Source organism: Triticum dicoccoides, chromosome 4A (genome assembly GCF_002162155.2).
Source record: "Triticum dicoccoides isolate Atlit2015 ecotype Zavitan chromosome 4A, WEW_v2.0, whole genome shotgun sequence".
NCBI classification, from domain to species: Eukaryota; Viridiplantae; Streptophyta; class Magnoliopsida; order Poales; family Poaceae; genus Triticum; species Triticum dicoccoides.
Window position 1 is genome coordinate 409318735 of NC_041386.1, and position 16760 is coordinate 409335494.

At 44.9% G+C, this 16760-nt stretch overlaps 1 long non-coding RNA gene across 1 annotated transcript; it reads right to left on the minus strand.

Moving 5' to 3' along the window:
• Positions 1 to 7103: 7103 nt before the first annotated feature.
• Positions 7104 to 10611, minus strand: LOC119288936. The gene is made up of 6 exons (XR_005141363.1): positions 9719 to 10611; positions 9437 to 9632; positions 7908 to 8000; positions 7766 to 7834; positions 7625 to 7686; positions 7104 to 7515 (listed from the first exon to the last, which is right to left on the minus strand). It is a non-coding gene; the product is annotated as an uncharacterized LOC119288936 (long non-coding RNA).
• Positions 10612 to 16760: the final 6149 nt, after the last annotated feature.

The following is a 16760-nucleotide window of genomic DNA, read 5'->3' on the forward strand; positions in this document are numbered from 1 at the left end:
GCAATGACAGGTCATGCAAAGGAAAGGGGTTCAACTACCACAGCATGTAACAGTTGAATCGTTGTTGTCCTAATGCAGTAAAAGAGAGCAGAAGCGAGAGAGTGGGATTGTATCGGAATGAACAAGGCGGTTTTTCTTGACTAGCACTTCTGAAGAAATTATAACTCTTCATCGGTGTCATTGATCACATCATCGAAACATACGTCTAGCGAGGGAGAACAATCACTGGCAAACACAGAAAGAATACAATCAATGCAATGCACGATATGATGCATGATCATGACATATCAATATGCTATGATTTGAGCTAATGTAGCTAAGAATAGAAGGGTTTGAGTTTATTTGAACTCAAGGTTCAAATTCAGATTCAAACTATGAATTCAAATAGTGCATGATCATGTTTTGAACTAAACAGTGAGGCTAAGTTGTTTAAACATGCATGAAACCAGTACAGATGGATAGATTGGATTTTTCTGATCATTTTTCATATATAACTTGTCTTATTTGGAGTTACAGATAATTTCCTATGAATTTTAGAAGTTCTGGGCATTTTCTGGAATTTCCTGAATAAGAATAAATCCAGAAAATAATTAACTACGTCAGCATGACGTCATTGTGATGTCAGCAGTCAACAGGGCCGGTCCAGGTCAAACCTGACATGCGGGTCCCACTGGTCAGTGACTCAGGGTTAGTCATTCTCACAGACAGGTGGGACCAGTCAAACGCCATGTCAGCAAAGTCAATGCTGACCCGTGGGTCCATCGGATTAGATTAAATCTAACTAATTTAGTTAGCCTGTTAATTGAACCGGTGGGTCCCGGCTATAATTGTCTAGGGGTTAAACTAATATGGTTAGTTAGTCCCTAATCTAATGACGGCCACGTCGGCTAACCGGCGATTAGCCGCCGGCGCTAAGCAGGACACGACAGAGGTCCTCGTCCGGCCGTTCCGACGACGAGATGCTATGCGGACGGGTTCTGCGAGATCGGCGCGACGAGGCGCGCCGGACAGTGGTAACGGCGGTTGGTGGGGTGGCCGGATTTGACGCCGGCGAGCTTGGCTGCAGCGGCCGGAGCTCGGGTGCAAGCGGGGATGGGGCAGTGGTGCGCAAATGAGCCAAGCGAGGTGCTATGAAGGCTCTATGCGATGCGGGGAGCACGTTGGTCGCACGCCCGGGACCAAATGGTCACCGGAGCGTCGTCGGCGATGAGCGCAGGCGGTGGTGGGTGCGGCCGAGCTTGCTACAGTCGCTACGGCGCACGAGGAAGAGAACAGAGAGGGGGAGAAACGACGATGCAGCTCACAATGATCACGATGATGGGTCCGGCTTGCTCGGGGATGTCCTGTGGCCGGCGAATCAACGACGGCGGTGGTCGGCTCCCGAGGATGAGGACGACGGTGATGGCAAGGCTGAGGGGCTCCCGGGGCTTGTTTTGTTCTTCTCATCGACGTGCAGAGCCGCGGCGGAGCCTAGGGATACGGTGGGGAGGTCAGGCGAGCTCGGTGGGTGCGTTGGCAGCGAGCGGCAGCGATGGTGGTGTTCGGTCGCGGGAGGGAGAGAGAGCAGAGGAGGATAGGGTCAGAGGGAGAAGTGGATGTGGCGCTAGGGAGGTGCGTGGCATCTCCAGGGGGTTGGGGAAGGGGCAAGCAGGAGGTGGCCGGGGCGCATGTGCGCGCACGGCGACCACACGCCCATCCTCCTAGCAAAGGAGGAAGACGACAGGGGAGGGGGCCAGGTGGGCTGGGCCGGCCACTTGGGCCACCAGGTAAGGTCCAGGTGGGCTTCTCTCTCTCTGCTTTCCTTTTTTATTTGTTTCTGTTTTCTATTTCTCTCTTTGTTTTCTGATTTAGCAAAAATACTAAACCACTTCAAAACTTCATGAAAATAGTTGTGCGAACTAAGTGGTCTTTAACCCAAACCACACAACAATTTCCAGAATTATTGAACATATATTTATTATATAATAAATATAAGTCCAATTCAAATTTTTATTGGATTAATTCAAGGGCCCAAAATAAATATTCCTGAGATTCTAAAAATATTGGTTTGAATTTTATATCTTGCCAATTTTTCCAGATATTAACAGGAACATTTTCTTGGGCTTGTTTGAAGAGATTTTTTTAATGTTGATTGTTTGTGAGGTGATATCTGAGGGTTGAGAATTCCCTCAATCCAATTTAATGGAATTTAAGATGATGCATGGATGCATATGCAATGACAAGCAAAGGCCAGAGCTAGGGCTGTGACAACTACAGCCAAATTCCAGGCCAAAAGGGATTTTGGTCATAGGAACAAGGGAGCACGGTGGCACGGGATCGAGCGAAGCTTCGTACGTTCAAGTTCCATATGGAAGTACATAGCTGGGGAAAAAGACTTATCTGAATCTGTTGCCCCCGGCAGCCTTGGCTTGCCGGGGTCGGAGTGTTAGTTCGCCTCCTTTCTTCCAAAAAGTTCCGCTGAAGCGCTCGTGTGGGCTGTGAAACAAAAAGGACTGGAAGGGACAAAAAGACGCATACTCAACCTCTATGCCAGGGGTTAGTTGCTTCTAAGCACTATCAACCGTACCAGAGAGAGACTCAACCTAACATGCATGCTAATTCTTAGGGCGCCAGCGCTTCATTTATTCATCTGTTGCTTAGGATCTGCGTCTGCCTTTGTACAAAGGGTCACATGCCTTGCTGACAAGGCTTGTACAAAAGGTGGTCTGTAGGGGGGCCCGGCAACTGTGCCTTACGGGTAAAACTTAAGAAGATCTTCGATGTTCCGGCAGTTGCTCACGGGGATACCATCTTTGGTCTCCAAGCATACTGTGCCGGGCCTGGTGACTCGTATTATCCGATAAGGGCCTTCCCACTTTGGCGTCAACTTGTTAGAATTCTTGGCCGACCGACCGCGCCGAAGAACAAGGTCGCCTTCCTCAAAGCTTCGGGCATGAACCTTGCGGCTATGGTAGCGGCGCAAGGCTTGCTGGTAGCGCGTAGCTCGCACAGCAGCCTGAAGAAGATCTTCCTCAAGGAGCGTAGCGTCATCTTGCCGCAACTGCTCTTGCTCAAGCTCATCATAAGCGAGTACTCGACGTGACCCGTATGCGAGTTCTATGGGGAGAACTACTTCTACCTCATATACAAGGGAGAAGGGCATCTGGCCGGTGGCTCGATTTGGTATTGTTGTGATTGACCAAAGAACCGCCGGCAACACGTCAATCTAGCGTCTTCTGCACTTGTGCGGCCTGTCAAAAGTCCTCGTCCTGAGGTCTCGCAACACTTCAGCATTTTCCCTTTCCGCCTGGCCATTGCTTTGTGGATGTACAACAGAAGCAAAACATATCTTGCTGCCGAGGTCTTGGACGTATTGCATTAAGGTGCGGCTTGTGAACTGCGTGCCGTTGTCGGTGATGACTCTGTTTGGCACACCAAAACGGCAAACTAGTCCTTTGAAGAACATCATGGCTGATTGTGTTGTTACCTTTCTCACTGCTTCCACTTCTGGCCACTTTGTGAACTTGTTGATCGCAATGTACAAGTACTCAAAGCCCCCGACAACATGGGGAAAAGGGCCCAGTATGTCGAGCCCCAGATCGAGAATGGCCAGGAAAGAGCGATTGTCTGGAGAGCTTGAGCTGGTTGATGGAGTTTCATCGAATGGAGCTGGCACGCTTCACACTGGTTTACTAGTGCAGTCGCATTCTGGAGAGCGGTGGGCCAAAAGAAACCTTGTCGGAATGCATTTCCGGCAAGGGCTCTTGATCCTATGTGAGATCCAAATATGCCTCCATGTATCTCTGCCAACAGCTCCAGTCCATCCTCCTAGGGAATGTAGTTCAATTTCACACTCTTCGGTCTTTTCCTATAAAAGACGTCGTCCAGAAACTAGTACATGGTAGACCGATGGGCTACTTTCTCCACTTCTACTTGTTCCTCAGGGAGTTCCCCTGTTTGGAGGAACTGAATGGTGTGTCGCGGCCATGCCAGAACTTGAGGCTCGACGGTAAGGACTAGAGGCATATCCTCTGCCGTGGGAGTGGTTGTCTCAACGGAAAGGGCTTGAGGCCCTGCCGGAGCCTGTCGCTCCCCGGCAAGCTTGGCGTGCCTGGCAACATCCTTGCCGACGGCTCCTGGGAGCCCAGCAGGAAAGTACTTACCGAGGCCTAATTTTTTCTCTTATTCTGTCCTGCCGATGGTTCAACGGATGTCTGAGTCAATTGGAGCACAAAGGTCGCTGGATCCACAGGTAACTTGAGGGCAACACGTTTTGACAGGTCATCAGCAACACTATTCTCAACTTGAGGAACATGCTCTGCTTGTAGACCATCAAAACGCTCGTCCAACTTTCTCACTCCATCTACATAAGCTTCCATCAGCGGGCTCTGATAATCCTTGTTCACTTGCTTCACTATGAGTTGCGAATCCCCATTGATGATCAACTTTTTGATCCCATGGTCTACCACGATCCTGAGGCCGGCAAGCAGCCCCTCATACTCCACGGTGTTGGTCATCAATCTCTCCCGAGGAAAGTGCATTTGGACTACCTACTTGAGGAGCTATCCTGTGGGCGCGACAAGCAGCACGCCGGCACCGGCGCCGTGCAGCAAGAAACCCCATTAAAGTACATAATCCAGTTGTGGCTTGTTTCCTTGCCGGGGAGAGTGGTCTCTTGAAATTCTTCATTAGGCGTTGAGGTCCATTCTGCAATGAACTCCTCCAAAACCCTACTCTGGATTGTCAAAGTGCTTTCAAACCTGAGACGAAAGCTTGACAGTTCCAACGCCCATTCCACAATCCTTCCGGATGCATCTGGGTTGTCCAAGATCCGTTGCAATGGGAAGCGAGTGATGACCGTGATCTCATGTGCTTGAAAATAATGACGCAATTTCCTCAAGGCCATAAGGAGGACGAAGATCAACTTCTGCACACTAGAGTACCTAGATCTAGCCCCCTGCAAGAGGTATCTGACAAAGTAGACTGGGTGCTACATCATCTTCTTCCTTTGTATCACTTCGTTTGCTTGTGCGGATCCTGCCTTGCCGGCACCAGACTCTGCCGGGGGTCTGGCCTTGGCGGCACCAGACTCTGTCGGGGTTTGGCCTTGGCGGCACCAGACCCTGTCGGGGGACCTCTGGCTCGTCATCCAACAGCCTTGCCACCGCTACCGCCTCTTCGCCCGCTTCCCTCTACGCCACTAGTGCAACACTAACCACTTGATTCGTTGCCTCTAGATATAGAAGCAACAACTCTTACGCTTTAGGCACAACTAGTATTGGCATAGACGAGAGGTACCTCTCCACATCCTGCAGCACTGCCTCGACCTCCGGGGTCCATTTCGTCACCCCTGCCTTTTTCAAAATCTTGAGAAAGGGGAGGGTGTGCTCACCAGATTTGGAGATGAACCTAATTAGAGTAGTAACGCAGCCAGCAAGCCGACGCACATCTTTGACTCGCCTTGGTGTCTCAATCTGCTCAATTGCCTTGATCTTGTTGGGGTCCGCCTCAATCCCTTGTTGAGACACAAAGAACCCGAGAAGCTTGCCAGATGGGACACCGAACACACACTTCTTAGGGTTGATCTTGAGGTTGATCTTGCACAAATTTGCAAATGTTTCTTCCAAATCATGTACAAGTGTCGCCCTGTCCTTGGTTTTGACCACTATGTCATCCATGTAAGCCTACATATTTCTATGGAGCTGGGGCTCAAAACCAATCTAAACTGTTCTTGCAAATGTCGAACCAACACTTTTCAACCCGAAAGGCATTCGTATAAAACAATACGTACCACACGAGGTGATGAAGGCGGTCTTCTCTTTATCTTCCTTCGTCATAAAGATTTGGTGGTATCCCGAATAGGCATCAAGGAATGACAAACAGGTCGCACCCGGCAGTGGAGTCCACGATCTGGTCAATGCGCGGCAAAGGGATAGGATCTTTTGGGCAGGCTTTATTGTTATCTGTATAATCAATGCACAGCCTCCACTTTCCATTCACCTTGCGCACCACCACCGGATTAGCCACCCATATAGGGTGGAGCACTCCTCTGACCAAGCCTGCAGCTTCCAACTTCCTAATCTCCTCAATGATGAATTCTTGCCGCTCCAAAGCTTGCTTCCTGACCTTCTGCTTGATGGGTCGTGCATGAAGACGGACATCAAGGTGGTGCTCAATCACCTCCCTGGGAACACCGGGGATGTCATATGCTTTCCATGCAAACACATTGACATTCGCCTGCAGGAAGGCGACAGGCGCTTTCCAATTTCCTATCGAGGGTGGAGCTTATAGTAAAATCTCCGCCCGTGTCGTCGTCCTTGATGGGCACCTTCTTGGTTTTCGGTGGTGCAGCCTTGGCTTTCTTGCTCTTGCCGGTGGAGCTCCGTGGCACGTCCTCAATGGAAACGCACAACCCCGAGGAGGCGCACTTGCCAGAGTGGGTGCAAGAGGCTTGGCCGGGGCCAGAAGTCTTGCCGGTGACTGAGGTCTTGCCGGTCCTCTTCCCCTTGGGGGCTCCAGTGGTAGGAGCAAGTGCCTTGGCAGCAATTGCCACCACCGCCTCCTGGTAGAGCTCGTCGGCATAGATGAGCGCATCCTTCTTGTCGGAGCCGACAGTGATGATGCTCATTGGGTTGGGCATCTTCAATGTGTTGTAGGCGTAATGTGATGCTGCCATAAATATGGGAGAGAATTCCTTATTTGGCCCTTTCTTAAATTTTGGTTCCCTTTCTGGCCCTAGTAAAAAAATTCTTCCTGTTCTGGCACTCAAACTTCAGTTTGTTCCCTCTATGATATTTCTGTCAGTTTTGGCAACTAACACCGTTAAATCTGACATGAAAAGTCCTTTTTACCCTTGGTGTAGTTTCTGACCAAAATTGTGAACTAGAAGTCAAAAGCAATGGTGATGTGATTTGTTTGTCTTGAATACATTACCAAATGAAACCTAATCTGCTATTTAGCACATCTTTAATTTTAATTGGATAATTGGACAACACCTCCCTTGTATTTTGATGATATATCCCCTGTAAGTTCATATATGCACAAATTATAATATACTTGGAGCAGATTCACATGTATGCAAATTAAAAGTTCATAGAAACTTGGTCCAGGTTCACATATACGGAAACAGTCCACATATTTAGTCCTCTACACACATTCAGGTTCACATAGAGTTCACATATAATAGTCCAGGTTCACATCATGTCAAATACAAGACATGAAGGTCACATATAGCACGTACAAAAGCCCAGGTTCACATATATATTACATAAACAGCTCAAAAGTTTCCCAAATGAACCATGATATGGAAAGGGGTCCAATGAGAATCACAAGCTAAGCCTCCTTTTGCTTCGTGTGCTCATTGCAGGGCTGGCAGGATTCATTTTTTTGCAATGTGTGCCCATTGCAGGGCTATCATGTGGCACCATAGGAAGGTGTGGCAAATTATCATCAACCTCTTTGCCTTTTATTTTGGCATGTAATTTCAAAGCAATAGATGCTTTCTTGTTGGCCACTTAAATGGGCTAAGTTCTTGATCTACACATACACATTCATGGCAGCACATCATACATCTCATATAGTAGCCCAGGTTAACAATAGAACAATGCATAACATAACATAAAATTCGGAAACAACCATAGGTTACCTTTTTGCTACTCTAGATCCAGATTTAGTCCCTTTCCCTTAGTTGTTTTCTCCAACATTTGGCTATAGTGAGAAGAATGCAATTAGAATGCAAAACCAAGCTTTCATCTAATCTACTACAAAATTCAAAACTAGTTCTTACCTTTTTGATGCTCCAGTAATTGAGTTATCATGTTTTCTCTTTTTCGTAGTTGTAGGTTCCAAGCTTTGGCTATTGTGAGAAGTTACTAAGAACTCAAACACAGATTTCATATAATTATGAGCATGAGTGTAAAGTGGCTAACCTTGGCAGAAAGCACATAGAGGATGCTGGAGCATCATCCTCGTAAGGCACAATTGATGCTTTGGTGGTCTTTTCCCTCTTCTTTGGTGGTCCTCTACATGAGCAACAAAAAAATAGTTAACATCTATGGCTGCTTACAAAAAAATGCAAGTGAGGCAAGTTACACAGTTAAATTTAGTACGTCACAGCTAAAATAGTAGCAATGTCAGCTGGGTTACCCTTCTTGCATTTATGCCAATGATGCCCATAGTCCTTACAAATAGGGCATAAGTGTTGGCCGCTTTTTCTTTTCTTCTCACTGCAGCCTTTATACCTCTTAGTTTTATGCCTACCCTCCATGGATTTTAGTAGTGGTGGAAACATGAAGAATCCATGGTCAGATTTAGGCCATTGGTTCTTGTCAACCATGGCAGGAATTAGTTGGTCATAGGCTGCCCTAAATTTGTCAATGGAGTAATACAAGTCCACATAATTCTGTATGTGTGCATTGATAAGAGATGTGATAAATGCTAGACCATGCTTGCAAGGAAGGCCAGAAACTTGCCATTGTCTATAAGAACATGTCCTATCAAGCAAGTTGACCACAAACCTAAAGCCGCTGCCTCCTAATGTTGTCACTTTAGCGACTTCTTCTGAGCTTTCTACCACCTCCAAGTTTAATTCTCTACATTCAACTTCTTAATTATGTGGGGAAGAATCAACCCAACCAACTTCCTTGCTACTTTCCTCCTTTGGTTCAACATGATCATAATCATTTGCCTAACCTTATCAAAGAAGTCATCCAAGTTCAAGGACTTGTGATGCTTAATCCAATTATTGAAGCACTCAGCCAAGTTGTTTGTAACATAATCCACCTTGGAAATTGTGGAGAACTGACTCCTAGACCACAACCTAGTGTGCCACCTCCTAAGATATGCAGTTGCCGCTGGCTTTGCTATGTCCATTGCAGCCCATTTTTTTGAAATATATAGGGGTTCCATGAATAAGCAGCAGCCCAAACGTGGTGATCAAACACCTTCCCATGAAACTTCTTCTTGAAGTTGGACATCAAGTGAAACATACATTCCCTATGTTCAGCCTCTAGGAACACTTCTTTTACACCTGTCATCATTGGTTGCCCAGCATCAGTGCATATGGTTAAACCCCTTGGGGATCCAATGGCTTGTCGAACCATTTGCATGAACCAGGTCCAATTCTCATTAGTTTCAGAATCGAAAACACCCATACAAACTGGATACATCCAACTATGGCCATCAACGGCGGTAGCACTAGCCAGCTGCGCCTTGAACCTGCCTGTCAAGAAGGTGCTATCTACTGCCAAGTATGGCCTGCGTCCATTAAGGAACCCATCGATGCAAGGCTTCAAAGGAATAAAAATTCTTTTATATCTGATTTTATCTTTTATTGTGTGATGATCAATGATCATTATGCTACCGGGGCAGCAACTTTCAATTTGCGCCTTGAAACTATACAAATTAACAAAGCTTGTATCCCAATCACCATATAGTTCCTTCAAGCCTAATAGCTTACCCATATAGACTCTCTTAGAGTTGATGTCGATTCCATGATGCTCTTTAAGCTTCTTTCGCAATGCCTTTGGTCTTGGAGTTGCATCCTCAATTATCTAGTCCTTCACGTGCTCACATATCCACCGCTTGTTTGCATTCTTCAACTTATTTTTTCTTTTTGTACTAGAGCAATCATGACCACAAGGGTTCTTTCTCACCTACAAAAGATGAACATAGAAAATTAGTACTAGAGTAAAGACCATGACCACAAATTAAGCACACATGAGTAAAGTTAGAAAATTACCATTACTCTGCACTCATCTTCCATTGTAGAAGCATATATCCTCCATGGACAATTATCTTCATCCCTTCTTTAACAATAAGCTCTGAACCTATGTGCTGCACTCTTTTCGGTGTCAAACTCAAATTCATGTTTGATTGCATGTTGAGAAAGCGCCAATTTAAACTCTGCCATATTGGGATATTTTCTTCCTTCGTTCATTGGAGGATCTAATTTATTATATTCATTGGAGGATCTGCCTCGTGATATTCCTCATCTTCCTCTACTTCAACCTCTGACATGCTCTCATCCTCATTCTCATCCTCGCTTTCAACCTCGCTCTCAGCCACGCTCTCATGATCAGGAACATAGTCTTTGTCCTGTTCTTTGTTGGAACAAGGAACCATGATAAGAGGTACAGGTTCATCCTCTAAATAAATATTTTCCTCATCAACACCAAGATGCTCACTCTCAGGTATTGGGTTGTGAAGATAATCATCATCATCTTGTTCTATGTTGTTAGGTTGGCTATGCGCATCACTATGCCACTCCGTTATAAGCTCATATGGTTCCGATGGATCACAATATGCAACAAACATGTGCACAACCTTTGTCTTAGAGTTTTTCTCAAACATCGACACCAATTCTTGGTCAGATGTTACTTCAGGGTAGATTTTAAGAACATCATCATAGTACTAAACATGTGCAACTTCCAAATAACGAGCCGAGTAGTGCACTACGATTGAATCAACCAAGTCCTTATAATTTGTTAAGTCAGAATAAATAACCTTATCAAAACAAAAGCATTTGATATCCTTTCTAGCCTTTTTTGGGTTGGCAAGAAAATTGATTTTCAGCACATAAGTTGAATTTTGATCCATCCTATAAACACCAAATAAACTTAATCATGAGTTGAATTTGGGATCCATCTCTAAGTTCATATTTTGCACCAAGTTATCATCTCTAAATGAAACTCCTAAGTAATCTGTTGCATTTTGACAAATCTAGAAGAGAGGTGCAGCAAATATGTTGCATTTGGGATCCATCTCTAAGTAATCTTCAAAGCCATCTCTAAGTACTCTGTCAAATTTAAAGAAGAGATGACTCACCCATCTAGACAAGCCGATGTAGCCGCATCCCTTGGTGATACTTGGCCCCCTGCCTCCCCACCATGGCCGCCTTTCCCGTCCTCCAGGGGTTGGCCGCCCCCTGCCTCCCGACCATGGCCGCCTCTCCCGTCCTCTAGGAGTTGGCCGCCACCCGCCTCCCCACCATGGTCGCCTCGCCCGTCCTCCATGGACGCCTCGCGCATGGCCCTCTTCCACCTCGCCCTCCTCCATGCGTCGCCGCTGGGTGCCTCGCTAGCGCCGCCACCGCTGGGTGCCTCGCTCGCGCCGCCGCCACTAGGTGCAGCGCTAGGTTTAGGTCTCGGGGAGGAGAAGGGGAATCGGGGCCAGAAGGGGGGTTCGTTTTTCTTTTTTTAGCGTGCTATGAAGAAGGGGTAAAAACGACTTTTCCTATCATAGTTGACAGTGTTAACGGCAAAGAGCGACAGAAGTGTCATGGAAGGAAGAAAAATAAAGTTATGGTGTCAAAGAAGGAAAAAATAAATTTTTAGGGCCAAAAAGGGAACCAAAATTTAAGAAAGGGCTAAATAAGGAATTCTATATAAATTTGGCCGGTGCTGGATGGCCAAGGATCCCATTATATGGCAACGGGATCTTGGCTACATCAAAAACGATCTTCTCTATCCTGTAGTTTAGCTCGCCACAAAAACATAACTGGTAATGTGAGCTTACCCTTGGGCTGGCTTCTCCCTAGGTTGATACCTTGAAAAGTGCCCACCTCCTCGAGATCTCCCTTGGGAATTTGCACCCTCTTAATCACTTGTGGCGAGATCAAGTTCAGACTGGCCCAACCGTCCACTAGAATTTTCGTCACCTTGAGGTTGCGAATTTTTTGCGAAACCAACAATGGCAAGCACCCGACCGCAGTTGTGGGATCAAGGTGATCCTCAGCGTCGAAAATCATAGGCGTGTTGGACCATTTCAGTGCCTTCTGGGTGTCGATCGATGGCTTTGTCGCATTGATCTCGCGTGCCCACTGTTTAAGCTGGCGGTGAGAAGAATGCAATGAGGTGCCACCATCGATGCACATGGCTTCTGTGGCCTTCTAAAATTCTTGGTCACTAGACTCATCTTCCTCTTCGCAGTCATCATCCCCCTCTTTCTTGTCGCGGCCTCGAGTAGGCCTCTCTTGCTGCTTTTCCTTGCTGTGTCGACCCTCTCGGCCACCACGCTTCCTGCCGGAGCCCTTAGCACCATCCTAGCCCTTCTCCTTATCCCGTCTTTCATACTCAGCTTTCTACCTCTCCACAAGTTGCTCAACTTGCCGGTAGTTTTGGACATCATGGCCCTTGGTGCGATGGATCTTGCAGTATTGCTTGTCGGAGCCCTTCGGATTGTTGGCGGCCGCGAAGGCCTGGCAGGCGGCACACCCGGCAACCTCTTTGCCAGGGTTGTCGACCTTGGCCTTCTTGGTGATGTCGGGGTTGCCGGATTCCTTGACGGCAAGCAAGGTCTTGCCCCTGCGCTTCCTATTACACCGTCGGCCCTTCCTTGCCGGGGCGACGGCGTGTTCGTCTCCAGAATCGCTTCCCGTGCTGGCATCTGTGCTGGGGTACTTCCTTCCTTCTTCAGCACGAGCACATCTGTCGGCCAAAACATACAGTTCGGCAACATCCCTAACCTTGTTCGTGGCCAGCTCTTCATGCATCTTGTGGTTGCGCATGTTCTGATGGAACGCGCTAATGACAGCGAGAGGATGAACATCTGGGATGGTGTACTGCACATGGCTAAATATCTGAATGTACTTGCGCAAGGATTCGCCATCCTTTTGGGGGATGAGATGCAAATCACTTGCCTGGCCAGGAGTTTGATGGCCTCCGGTAAAGGCGCCAACAAACTCGTGGCACAGGTCCGACCAAGAGGAGATGGAATCCACCGGCAGGTTGATACGTCTCCAATGTATCTATAATTATTGATTTCTCCATGCTATATTTCTACTGTTTTTAATGTTTATGGGCTTTATTATACACTTTTATATCATTTTTGGGACTAACCTATTAACCCAGAGCCTAGTGCCAGTTTCTGTTTTTACCCTATTTTAGGGTTTCGAAGAAAAGCAAAATCAAATGGAATCCAATTGATCTGAAACTTCACGGAACTCATTTTTTTAAGGAAAGAAGCCCAGAAGACTTGGAGTGCACGTCGAGGAACCTACGAGGAGGTCACGAGGCAGGGGGCGCGCCCACCCCCCTGGGCGCGCCCTCCACCCTCGTGAGCCCCTCGTGGCCCCCCTGACGTACTTCTTCTGCCTATATATCTCCATATACCCTAAAAACATCCGTGAGCATAATAGATCGGGAGTTCTGCCGCCAGAAGCCTCCGTAGCCACCGAAAACCAATCTAGACCCCTTCCGGCACTCTGTCGGAGGGGGCAATCCTTCTCCGGTGGCCATCTTCATCATCCCGGTGCTCCCCATGATGAGGAGGGAGTAGTTCTGCCTCGGGGCTGAGGGTATGTACCAGTAGCTTTGTGTTTGATCTCTCTCTCTCTCTCGTGTTCTTGAGATGATATGATCTTGATGTATCGTGAGATTTGCTATTATATTTGGATCCTATGATGTTTCTTCCCCCCCCTCTTCTCTCTTGTAATGAATCGAGTTTCTCCTTTGAAGTAATCTTATCGGATTGAGTCTTTAAAGATTTGAGAACACTTGATGTATGTCTTGCCGTGGATATCTGTGGGGACAATGGGATATCACGTGATTCACTTGATGTATGTTTTGGTGATCAACTTGCGGGTTCCGCCCATGAACCTATGCATAGGGGTTGGCACACGTTTTTGTCGTGATTCTCTGGTAGAACTTTGGGGCACTCTTTGAGGTCCTTTGTGTTGGTTGAATAGATGAATCTAAGATTGTGTGATGCATATCGTATAATCATGCCCACGGATACATGAGGTGACATTGGAGTATCTAGGTGACATTAGGGTTTTGGTTGATTTGTATCTTAAGGTGTAATTCTAGTACGAACTCTAGGGCTGTTTGTGACACTTATAGGAATAGCCCAACGGATTGATTGCAAAGAATAACTTTGAGGTGGTTTCGTATCCTACCATAATTTCTTCATTCGTTCTCCGCTATTAGTGACTTTGGAGTGACGCTTTGTTGCATGTTGAGGGATAGTTATGTGATCCAATTATGTTAGTATTGTTGAGAGGACTTGCACTAGTGAAAGCATGAACCCTAGGCCTTGTTTCAACACATTGCAATACCGTTTACGCTCACTTTTATCACTTGTTACCTTGCTGTTTTTATAATTTCAGATTACAAATACCTTTATCTACTATCCATATACCACTTGTTTCACCATCTCTTCGCTGAACTAGTGCACCTATACAATTTACCGTTGTATTGGGTGTGCTGGGGACACAAGAGACTTTTTGTTATTTGGTTGCAGGGTTGCTTGAGAGAGACCATCTTCGTCCTACGCTTCCTACGGATTGATAAACCTTAGGTCATCCACTTGAGGGAAATTTGCTACTATCCCACAAACCTCTACACTTGGAGGCCCAACAACGTCTACAAGAAGAAGGTTGTGTAGTAGACATCAAGCTCTTTTCTGGCGCCGTTGTCGGGGAGGTTAGCGCTTGAAGGTATATCTTTAGATCTTGCAATCGAGTCTTTTAGTTTCTTGTTTTATCACTAGTTTAGTTTATAAAATAAAATTACAAAAAAATGGAATTGAGTTTGTCTCATACGCTTCACCTTTTTAATATCTTTCGTGAGTATGATGGAAAGGATAATTGTGCTCAAGTGCTAGAAGAAGAAATCTATAAAATGTTTGGCACTAAATATTTGAATGATGAGCATGATTGCAATGTTGTTAGCATGAACTCCTTGAATATCCATGATGCTAATGATATGCAAAGCCACAAGCTTGGGGAAGCTATGTTCGATGAAGATGATATTTTTTGTCCCCCATGTTTTGATGAGCAAATTTATTATGATGAAAGCATGCCTCCTATTTATGATGATTATATTGATGAAAGTGGATTTGGAGAGGTCATGACTTTATTTTATGATGAATCCACTATTCCGGAAGAGGTTCCAATTGATTATGAGAACAAGGTTGCTATCTATGATGATTATTGTGATGACTTGTATGCTATAAAAAATAACAATATCCATGAAACTTGTCATCATTATTTTAGTTTTCAATTGGATTATACCTCACATGATAATTATTTTGTTGAGTTTGCTCCCACTATTATTCATGAGAAGAATTTTGCTTGTGTGGAGAGTAATAAAATTTCTATGCTTGTAGATCATGAAAAGAATGCTTTAGGTGCTGGTTATATTGTTTAATTCATTCATGATGCTACTGAAAATTATTATGAGGGAGGAATATATGCTTGTAGGAATTGCAATAATATCAAGTTTCCTCTCTATGTGCTTAAAATTTTGAAGTTATGCTTGTTTTACCGTCCTATGCAAGTTGATTCTTGTTCGCATAAGTTGTTTGCTCACAAAATCCCTATGCATAGGAAGTGGGTTAGACTTAAATGTTCTAGTCATATTCTTCATGATGCTCTCTTTATGTTACAATTCTTATCCTTCATGTGAGCATCATTGAAATCATCATGCCTAGCTAGGGGCATTAAACGATAGCGCTTGTTGGGAGGCAACCCAATTTTATTTTTGTTCCTTGATCTTGTTCCTGTTTAGTAATAAATAATTCATCTATCCTCTGTTTATATGTGGTTTTATGCTTTTAATTAGTGTTTGTGCCAAGTAGAACCTTTGGGAAGACTTGGGGAAAGTCTTGTTGATCATGCTGTAAAAAACAGAAACTTTAGCGCTCACGAGAATTGCTTCCATTTTTATTTGGAAAGTGTTATTTAGTTAATTATTTTTTCAGGTGATTAATAAATAAATTTCTCAGGTCCAGAAATTTATTTGAGAATTTTATGAGTTTCAGAAGTATACGTTTGATCCAGATTACTACAGACTGTTCTGTTTTTGACAGATTCTGTTTTTCATGTGTTGTCTACTTATTTTGATGAATCTATGGACAGTAAAATAGTTTATAAACCATAGAGAAGTTGGAATACAGTAAGTTTAACACCAATATAAATAAATAATGAGTTCATTACAGTACTTTGAAGTGGTTATTTAGTTTCTTATACTAACGGAGCTTACGAGTTTTCTGTTAAGTTTTGTGCTGTGAAGTTTCCAAGTTTTGGGTAAGGATTCGATGGACTATGGAATAAGGAGTGGCAAGAGCCTAAGCTTGGGGATGCCCAAGGCACCCCAAGGTAATATTCAAGTATATCCAAGAGCCTAAGCTTGGGTATGCCCCGGAAGGCATCCCCTCTTTCGTCTTCGTTCATCGGTAACTTTACATGGAGCTATATTTTTATTCGCCACACGATATGTGTTTTGCTTGGAGCGTCAATTTATTTTGTTAGGATTTGCTTGATGTTATTTAGAACAATGTTTTTCATATTTTATTTCAATAAAAGTGGCATTGATAGCCTTTACTATGCCTATTTTAGAAGTCCACATGTTGCTGTTTAAAAACAGAAAGTTTACCGCTGTTGCAATAATTCCCTAGAAAAGTCAGAATGTGCTAAAATGTTGAAACCTTTTGCATATTAAGCTCTGATAAATTTACTACAGTGGGAATTTTATTTCATAATTTTTGTAGCTAGTGAAGTATGTATGTTGCTGCATTCTTTACAGACTGTCCTGTTTAGGCAGATTGCTGTTATGTTTGCATTGTTTGCATATGTTTGCTTCTTTAATGATTCTATTTGAGGATAGGACTATTAAATATGCAGAGGCATTTAGTATGCAATGTTGAATAATAATTTTAGTGATTTGCTACAGTAGAGTATGATAAGTTTTTTGCAATGGTTTATACTAACTTATCTCACGAGTCCTTGTTGAGTTTTGTGTGGATGAAGCTTTTGAGATTTAGGGAGACCGTGATTTGAGAGG